The sequence below is a fragment of the Neopelma chrysocephalum genome, unplaced genomic scaffold (assembly GCF_003984885.1).
Source record: "Neopelma chrysocephalum unplaced genomic scaffold, ASM398488v2 Primary Assembly neopelma1_91, whole genome shotgun sequence".
Taxonomy (NCBI): domain Eukaryota; kingdom Metazoa; phylum Chordata; class Aves; order Passeriformes; family Pipridae; genus Neopelma; species Neopelma chrysocephalum.
In genome coordinates this window covers 2,383,346-2,393,440 of record NW_020897753.1, presented here as the reverse complement: position 1 = coordinate 2,393,440, position 10,095 = coordinate 2,383,346, and the positions used below count along the sequence as shown (strand labels likewise).

At 39.5% G+C, this 10,095-nt stretch overlaps 1 long non-coding RNA gene across 1 annotated transcript; it reads left to right on the top strand.

Moving 5' to 3' along the window:
* Positions 1-2,171: 2,171 nt before the first annotated feature.
* LOC113972419 lies at positions 2,172-4,025 on the top strand. Its single transcript, XR_003535898.1, has 3 exons — positions 2,172-2,935; positions 3,311-3,458; positions 3,932-4,025. It is a non-coding gene; the product is annotated as an uncharacterized LOC113972419 (long non-coding RNA).
* Positions 4,026-10,095: the final 6,070 nt, after the last annotated feature.

Genomic DNA, 10,095 nt, shown 5'->3' with positions numbered 1-10,095 from the left:
ATTTTTATTAAGATACACAAAATGTAAAGCTGCTACTTTTATCCTGGTAATTGTTTTATCATCTAAAGTTATCAATCTCTGTGACTGCAATAGCCCTTATATAAGAAGAGGCTTGTGCAACACATGACAGAAAAATAAAGGCATGTCAAAAAACACAATCAGAGTATCACAGCACTTGAGGCTAAACCACATATTCATTAATCTAGCAAAAGTCTTTATGAAGGTGTGCAAGCAGTGAATTGGTGAAAGCTGAGGAGTCATGTTAATTCTTGATTAAATGAAACGGTGGCTGGAATAAAATCCTATTGTTTAAGGTCTAAATTCTCAGTGGAGCCACCTTGTCACTGTATGATAGCCTGATGAAGTGTCAAACAGTGAAAGGTATCAAACACAAAGGCAAATAAATAAAATAAAGACATGGTGTTATTATACAATCCATAGAAAAAGGAAAGAAATTCTTTAAAAACTAGTTTACATGTGCAAAACGGAGTTTGAGTTGAGTGGTATCCACAATTCATTTATGTTTGGTTTATGACAATATTTAGCATTCAGGGTTTAGCAGAGAAGATTTGCTCATGAAGAGCAAATGTTAAGCTAAAACATGTGGACCAAAATCCAGCAAGTATGCCCATTTGATTTTAATATTCCACATTTAGAAATTGCTTATCTATATGGACAAAAATTTTCTCTAGATTTAGAATTAATGCTGACAACATTAGAGAGGGAACACGGAGCTTCCAGACTTCGGGCAATATCTGACTGTAAAGACAAGGATGAGTCCTCTGTGGGAATTAATTTCCTGCATGTTGCAGCAACTGAGACTTATCAGTTCCTCAGAAAGATCTGATGCTGACCCCTCTAAGAGACAACATATGATGCCAAGCAGATTGGGTCAAATCCTATGGGGCAGCTGAACTGTTCTTAAATTATTCAGTCTGGAAACAAACACTATCCTGGGTAATTCGAGTCATTACCAGCTCCTGGTGAAGTAAAATGATGTACTGTAGAGATGTGTTTGTCAGAGAAACTTAGGCTTTTCCAAATCTTAATGAGAAAGATGCATTAAAAAGCTTGAAATAAATACCATGTGAAAGTTTAAAGGGAGAGACGCTATTATGAATTTATTTGCTCATCTATAATTAAGACTTACTTTTTCCTGCAGCAATGATTCTTTCTTTAACATGCATAATCATTGTACTGTGTAATGCATTTTCTAGGGCGTGGTGATATTCCTTGTCAGCCAGAAGAGCAGTGCCAGCATGAGCAGCCACCTACCAGTGCTGGAACTAGCAAAGGGTTGTGTTTTCCCCACTCCTTATATGACCTGCAAAAGTGTGTGAAAGATCAGCATAAAGAAGTACTTAACCAGTTCAAAGTGAAAATCTGTTTTGATTGTGTTGGCTTTTGGGAAATGTAACTTTTTTTTCCTGGAAAGCTGGGCTGATTATACACCCACAGCTCTGTAGCCAGCCCTTCAGACCAAGCATTTTCTTTATGTGCCTGTCTTTGAGAGTCCCCAAACTATGTTAATTTTATTACTAAAGTTAAACAGATACATCTCAATTTATGGGGTTTTGCAGTCAGTTCCTATGGAAGCATCTGTGTGGATTGACCATAAATGAGAACATTGCCAGTTGGATGGAGGAAAGGAGAGTGTGGAAATGTTTCTGCTGAGTTAAGAGCAGTTCTTCTTTGCTCAGTTTGCCTTCCTAGTCTTTACAGAGGAACTAGAGGAGTCTCTGTATTTTATCTTTAGTGTGTACTAGGGAAAAGAATTCTCTGGAAGGTGAACACTTTTTCTAAAAAGCTTTTATGACTTGGAGCATCCAATGCCAATATTTGTGAGAACCAAATCGTGGTGAAGGACAAAATAAAGACCTGTCAAAAGCGGGAAACTCATTTCTTGTATGCTACTGGCTGTGCCAGCATATGTGATGGCCATGATGTCCAGCCCAAAGATTATGATTCTTGTAGGAAAACCCATGTGTTTCTATAGTAACCACTGCTGTGCTGTCTAAAAGTACTTTAACATGTAGGACTGTGCAGTTCTAGCAGGTGGTAGCAAGCAGTTGTCTCGTACAGCTTGGATTTGCATGTAGCCACAAGAAAGCCACTTTTATTTTTGTTTGACATTTTCTGAAATGGAAGCAGGTATTGCATTCCCAACTTCTTGCTGGTGCCACAGATTTATCTTGGTTCATCCTGGGGTTATAAAGCCCCACCTAGAAGTCTGGCCTGTGGCCAGTGCTAGAGGGGAGCTGTGGAGCAAACCTCAGGAGCCTTCTTGAGGTGTTTGTTTTTCTTTGCAGGCAGAGGGGCAAAGAAATAAACAGATGGGAACCCAAAAGGACGTGTTGAAGGCTGGTTTGGGGCACCAAAAATTTTCTGATGGCTCAAAGGCTGCAATTTTTGAAATACAGATCCTGAGAGAAAATCATGGAGCTTTAGTCCCATGCAGAAAAGTGATCTGGTAGAAGACACTTGCAGGGAACAGAGAGAGAAGACTGAAGAGCATTTAAAAAAGCCATATGTAAGCCTTAGATTTCAGGAAGAAACCTTAGGTCCTGTGAATAAGCCTGGCCAACTTTGACTGTTTTGCTAAATAATGGAACTAAACAGAGGGACTAAAAATGTTCTCAGGCTTTTAGATTGTCATATAATTTTGAAGACTAGTTTGGCCTTGTCTTGTTTTATAAGCAAAAGGGTGGCTGTTATCACATTCAAATGCCATTTTTAAGAAACATGAGATAACTCAATTTCTCTCCTTTCCATTTGCTTTTTTAGCAAAACAAGTTTCATATGGCTTCTGTAGTGAATGAGCTGGAGCCAGTCAGTAAAGGTGGCTGTGTTTTGGCTGCTGCAAACTGTGTATTGACACCCTGCACTCTGCAGAGCTGGGTCAGTTTGGCTTTAAAGACTCTTGGAAGTTTTCAAGGTAAGAAAGAAGAATCACTGCTTCTGACTGAGAACCAGTTTGGACATTCTTAATACAAAATCAAGGTATTTGTATATGGGGTTTGTTCTAAGTTCACTCTGCTTTTTCTGTGAAATAGCTTTTAGGTGTAGAAGGTCCCTAGAAGTGTGTGAGTCCAAAACCAGAAACAAAACCAAAAAAACACACCCCAAAAGATTTGTTTCCTAGTTTGTTCTTGTATAGAAGAAAGGAATTAGCTAAATACATAATGAAAAACTTAGGATAAAACCCCACGACACTCAAGCCTTACCCCACAAATGACAACATAAACAGTGAAGTCCACATAAGGGCTGATCAGTTATCATCTCTTTTTTTATTCTGTTGGCAAATGCACAGTTCAGGGATGGGTGTCTGTTCCTCCTGAAGCAATTACCTGTGCAGGCATGGGAAACCCTTCTTCTTGGAAGTCAGATTATCATTTCAGTCTTCCCATGAAGAGAAAGCCTTTGTTGCATATTCTCAGAGCTGAGATGGAGACGATCAGGTGACAGTTCACTCTGTTGACACAGATCCTTGGACATGTCATTTAAGGGCTGTCTGGAACCTGATTTACATGGATGTAAATCAGGAATTGCCTCCAATGAAACACAGGAAGCAAGTATAATATAAACAGCCTGCCTTTTTCTCCTACATCGATTTTCTGTCTCTAAAGTGGGGGGTATTCATGAATCTTTTCTTTAATGGGTTCTTGATTGCTTGTGCAGAAGAGAAATGCTATGGTGATAATCTTCAAAACAAAGCCTACAGTCATTTCCACTTTCTTTGTTATCATGCTAATAGACTTATTTCATTACTTTAAGTAATGAGAAGTTCCCCTGGCTGTTTTATCCATAATTAATCACAGCGTTTTTGGCTTAAAAATGACTTCCTTCATATGTTTAGCTGTTCATTATTGCCCTTTAGTTAGTTCCATACAATGTTTTAAATTCTGGGTAAGTCAATGATTTTTTTGTTTAGCTAAAGGTATGCTTAGACCAACGCCCTGAACTCCACAGAGACACCATCCCAAATTAATTCTCCAGGTTGCAGCTGCATGATCTTGCTAAAGAAGTGAGTAATATTTTGACATTTAATATTAAATGAGTTATCTTTGAAAAATGCTTCCCTGCCCCTGGTGTACCTCAGGCAAATGGAAACATGCTTAACGTGCATAATGAAACCTTGGTAATGGAAAAAATGGGAAGCTGGGATGATCTATCAGCATCCAGAATCTGCAGGACACAAAAACTGATGGTTAAATGATGGTGAGGTTAAGACATAAACTAATCAAGCTGATTGCATTTAATTGGGGCCCCCTTAACAATACAGCTGTAATTATTCTTAATCCCCTGCAAGTGTATAAAAAGATTTATGGCAAATGTTTGATTTTTTCAGCATTGGAAATTAGTTTATGAGATTTTCAGTGGCACTGAGCACATTGGATTTTCCAGGAACTGACCTAAGAGAGAATTTCATGCTCTTCATTTCCTTTTCCTTGAATTATCTCTCCCTACTTTGGCCACCAAGTTGCACCATTAATTCCAAAATTTACTTTTAATTTTTAACAAAAATAAACAATCTGCTGATGTTGCTTGAGGAGTTTTCTGGAATTGCAAGCCCTGAGATTATGGTAGGAAGAGTTTGGACTTCATTACTTATCTGTCAAGTATGTGCTTGGCTTGAAAGGCAGAGGTTAGGTAAAGAGTTGAGGTCTGAAGTAAGCATATAACAATTTTTCTGAAATACATCATCACTCCTTGAGGACATTTTGCATAATTCCCTAATTGTGAGCAATTCAGCTTTCCCAAACCTTTGCCAGTGAAGCCTTTACATGCCATCTTTTGTCTGCATGTATATCTGGCTTTATCTGTACGTATCAATGCTGTGTTTCCGGTAAAGAACATTATTGCATATGCATCTGCCTGACTCAGAAACCTGTGATCTGTATGTTATTAGCAACTCTCTCAACAGAGCAACTGATTCACCTCTTAAAAAATGTCTGTATCAGAATATCTGAAATTGTCGCAGGGGGTTTTAAAGACATTTAAGGCCCAGTTCCACACGGGATGTCGAATAGGCTTTGTTTGAGCAGGTCTAATTCCCATTGTTTTCCCGAGTGCTTGTGATTGTTGGCTACTAAACCACTTGGGGCCATTAGGGAGTTCAGCTCTTCCTCTTCAGCTACTCCGTGCTAGATAATTTTCCCTCAGGTTAATTGATTGCCAATCAATTTGAGGTAATTCAGACAGTTGTAGTAACTATTCCCCAGATGCTTGTTCGGAGCTGTAAATATTTACTGCTTGTCCTAATTGTCTAACGGGCAAGCAGCTACTTTAAGATGGAAAAAACACCATATAGGAAGTCTTTTAAGCAAAGGGTGTTTTCAGCAGGCAGGAGGAATAGATGGAGTAAGATACAAAAGGATAGTCACCACCAAACAGGAAGCTGCTTAATCTGATCCATTTTTAAAGTTTAATGATTAATGTTGCAGAAAGAAAAAAGAAAAGTTTCTCAAATTGTTCCTATTAAAAGGAAATTGCCTTGCTGGGACACACTTTTATCCAGAATATTTGAAGTAAAGCAAGGGTTCTGTCACTGTTTGCTATGTCAAATTTATGATGTCTGCAGTATAAGTCTAAACAAGGAAAAAAAGGCTAACTGAGCACAAAATTAACATATTGTGGCCCTTATGGATTATATTAGTCAGGAAATAAGAGAATTACATAGAACAGTGAGTAAACTGTTTGGCTTTCAGGCCTGGAACTGTTCATTTTTAATAACAGCAAAAAAATTAGAAACGTTCTGGGAGGATCAGACCCTTGGAGGACAATCTGGAGCACTTCACTGCCCATGTTCTGGCCCTCTGGGATGCACGTGATGCTGACTGGGAAAGCTGGAGCCTCTCAGTGAGCAGAGGGGAAAGAATCACACGAGGAGAAGGGCTTGTACTGCCACTACCTGCCCTGTCCCTCACAGTGGACAGTCAGGGATCCACTGCTCCCAGTGCCTCCAACTTTGAGAGCCCTTTTGGAATTTCAGACCAATGTGGGAGAGCGGAAATATTCTGAGAACACCAAAAGCAAACTGGGTCGCTCAGGGTCTCAATTTAAAGTGTAACTGGTGGTGAACATGAGCATGTGCCCAAGTCTGGAGTCCACAGCTGCTGAATCCTGCTCAAGTACCACTTCTTTGGTGATGCCTGTGAGAAAGGAATGAGCTAACAGAAACAAAGTGGATGCTAGATAAGACCAGCAGCGGGGAATGCATATTCTTATGTTACACAGTGCCCAACACGCTGCTGAGACATTGCAAAAGAACTAACATATCTCCAGGTTATTCCTTTCAGAAATAAAAACTAAATAGCAGAGGATGTTGTTTGCTTCAATACGGGTCAATATGTAAATAATTTCAGTTTCATCTTCTGATTATATTTCTGTGGTCAAGGACTAAGCAGGATTTAAGGATTTAATTGTATGATAACTAGAGCCCATTTTCTGTTTTTCTTAGGGTGAGTTTGTCACAGAATCTCTTTTTACTCAACTGTGATGGAATATGAAATTAGTAGGAACAGTGTGCAGAGAAAGTTTTCCCTCCCAAACTCACTGCCTATTGGAAAAGTAGTTTGGAACTTTTCCAACCCTAGTTGGAAAAGCAGGGCTAAGGATAGGACAATGCATCATTCAAAAGCAAAGAGAGCATTAGACTTCCTAAGTCACCTACAGTTGAAGCAATACAGTACTGGGAAATGCATCTTGAAACAGAAATCTGGGCCAATTTAATAGGTGAAAATCAAACATCAGAGCTGATCTGATGGGTGCAGTATTCAGCTCTGCCACTGATTATTTTCGGTCAGTTTTTCATTTTGATTTAGTTTGAAAAGTCTGCTAGAAATGGTAAGGATTCCCACAGCAGGTCTTGAGTTTGGAATGATAGTTTCAATAGCAATAATTCGATTCCAAACCTTGGATCCACTAGAAAAATGCATAATCCTTTTGTTGTGAAAACAGCCTATCTGACCTCTGGGCCTGCTTGTTAATTGTCACACCAGTTAAAATTCTGCATTCATTTTCAAGAACCCCCAGCATTTTCGTGTTTGAAACACAGCTGTATTAGGACAATGTGTTTCCTTCCCACCCTGGCTGGAAAATTCTACCCTTCCATCCCAGCAACACCTCAAATACCAGTGTGCTCATCGTGCCCACTGCTGGCTTTTTAATGGCTCCACTTCCACCTTGTGGGTTGCGTGGACAGGGTCTCCAGACCCTGACTGAAGCCTAAATCCCTCCTGGATGTGAGTAATGTGCATTGCCACAGGTCGTCCCGCTGACGCAAGTCCCAGGATCCGGTGACGCCGATGAGATGTTTGTGCCACGGGGAAAGTTGTCCGTGCCATGGTCAGGACATGTTGTGGTTTGTTGGATATCATTAAGCCAAGAAAATTCAGAGAGGACTGGCAGGGTTTCAGACTCACCTTTTCAATGCTAAATTCCTTCCTCTTGTCTTCACTAAGCCTCTGCTGCAATGTTATTGTGGGATGAGTGAGTAATAGCAGCAGTTGATTCAAAATAATACCAAATCAGGAGCACGAGGTTTTCATTCACCAATTGTTTCATACACTATTGGTACAGTTAAGCACAGTTATCCCTTGCTTTTTGTCATGTGAAGAGTGAAATGCACCTGGAAGGAGAAGGACTCAAATGCTGATGTATAAAAGCTTGTGCAGGAACTTCTTCACTAAGACAAACTTCATTAAGATAAATTTCATTGAGATAAATTTCACCTAAAACTATTGCAGAGAATTCTGAAGTTGTAAACATGAGTGGCTATCAAGAAATATTTCTTGGTCATTTTATTTTTCTTTTCCCAATGAAAAACCTCATGAGTTTTGCCCTCCTGAAGGTTCGTCAAGAAACCTTTAGAATATAACAGCTGAGGTTTTGGTGTTCTGAGGGAAATTTTGTTTCTGATTTTCAACACACAAATTTGAGAAGTGTGGAGGGGTTTGGTAAGTCTTTTGATGTTAATACATGGGCGTTTATATATATTAATATGTAGGTTTAATAATTTTTTTCAGTCCAACAGAGAGAAAATTCTCCAGCCCTCAGCGTATCTTCACTTAAGAAAGGGGCACGTGGTCAATGATTTAGATGGCATTGGTGACATGAAACAAGCATTGACTCTTATAGACAGAAACAACTGTTAATTTACTTTTATCAGCTCCACATGAGAAAGAACAGCCTTTCAGTGGGTGCTGTCAGGACATGTCTATTCTGTGCAATTCTCTTATTGCTCTTGAAATCATAAAGCTGCTGCTTTCAGATCATCAGTGTCTGGGGACATAACATCTTACAGTCTGGATGTGTCGGAGGAAATCTCTTTTTTAGAGGTGAAGAAATGGATGCCTTTCTGCTTTGTATTTTGTTAACTGAACCGAACTATTAGAAAATAATCTGGTTGAGCAGGAACTGAAGCAGACATTTTCTGTGTCTTTCAAGAATATGTGAACCTCCCAAATTACATCCACATTTTGGCAAGCAGTAGAATATATATTTTGGATTACAATAGGACTTTACCCTGCACTTTCTTTTTGTTCTAAGGATATTTTTGAAACAAAAGGTAGTGTTTTGAAATGAAAATACATTGAAATTTCATTACTTTGTTTTTTCATAAGTATGGCTAAATGAAATATTTTGGCATTTCTGGACTAGATCTTCTAATTTTGAAAATATTTTCCTCTGGTGAATCCAATATATATTTTGAAAAAGACATTTTGGATAGTTATATTCCTTCTATTAATCACTATTCAAAATCATGCAGTCAAAATTTTAAACATTTGCAAATTATTCTGAGTCACTGAGCTATGATAATGGGGTAGTAGATTAATACTCATAATCCTTTGAAAGGAAAATGATGTGTGTCTGTTGGCATATAAATTTTTAATGTAAGAGTTAAGGTAATAAAAAAATATGTAATAGGAAAAATGGAAATTTAAAAGTGTCTGAAAAAAAGAGATTTTCAGTGAAAACTTATTCAGCCTTCAGGAGGAAAGTTGTAGAAAATGGAGTCACTTGAAGTAGCTTTATTTTCAGGTAGGAAGAGCAGTGAGGGGCAGAGGCCCAAGCTGGACTTTGCTTGCCCACTGCTCCATGTTACATTATTCCAAATATTACTGAGAGCTGCTCAAGCTGCTGTTTAGCTGCTGTTAGCTCATGGAATATCCAGGCAAGGTGTGCCTCTGGATGTGGCCTGTCGCCTCCTGGTAACTCAGGGCCCTGACCCAATGCCAGAAGGGAGGATTCAAATCAACATCATTGAATCTTTCAGAGCCCATTGCAAACTCACGTGGACAATAACAATAGTATCTTATGGCTTACAGGCTCCAAGCAGATCCTGTTTGAGATCCATAGTTTCCTCTTGGCCCCGCCGTTTATCCCAACATATCCCATGGATGGAAGTTGGCCCATCTTCTTTCGAAGGGCTTAGTTCGTAGTCCTGGCCAAGGACTGGCATCATTTCATGAAGTTGTTAGTTACGCTACTCTGCATTTTAGAATTTTTGATGCATTTTCTGCCACACTTGTTCTGTTGCTGATTTCCATACTGCAAAAGCTGAGGAACAAAGAGGTGGTGAGAGATTGTGGAGGAGCTGGGAGTTTGCACCCTATCTTTACAGTGGAACTACCCTCTGTAGTTCCAGGCCTTTGTAGCTGAGGGTCCAGGAGTCGTTCCTTGGACAAAGCACCTGGATTTGTTAATGGCCATAGAATCACAGAATGGTTTGGGTTGGAAGGAACTCTAGAGATTATCCAGTTCCAACATCCCCCATTAGACCAGATTGCTCTAAGCCCCATTCAACCTGGTCTTGAACACTTCCAGGGATGGAGCATCCACAGCTTCTCTGGGCAACCTGTTCCAGTGTCTCTCCACACTCACCGTAAAGAATTTTTTCCTAAAATATAATCTTAATGTCTCCTTGTTTAGTTTAACGTTGTCCCCTCCTTGTTTTGTCACTATCTGCAAATGTAAAAAGTTGATTCCCTCTTCTTCATAAGCCCCCTTTAGGTACTGGAAGGTGCTGTAAGGTCTCCCCAGAACTTCTCCAGGCTGAACAATCCCAGCTCCCTCAACCTGTCTCCATAGGAG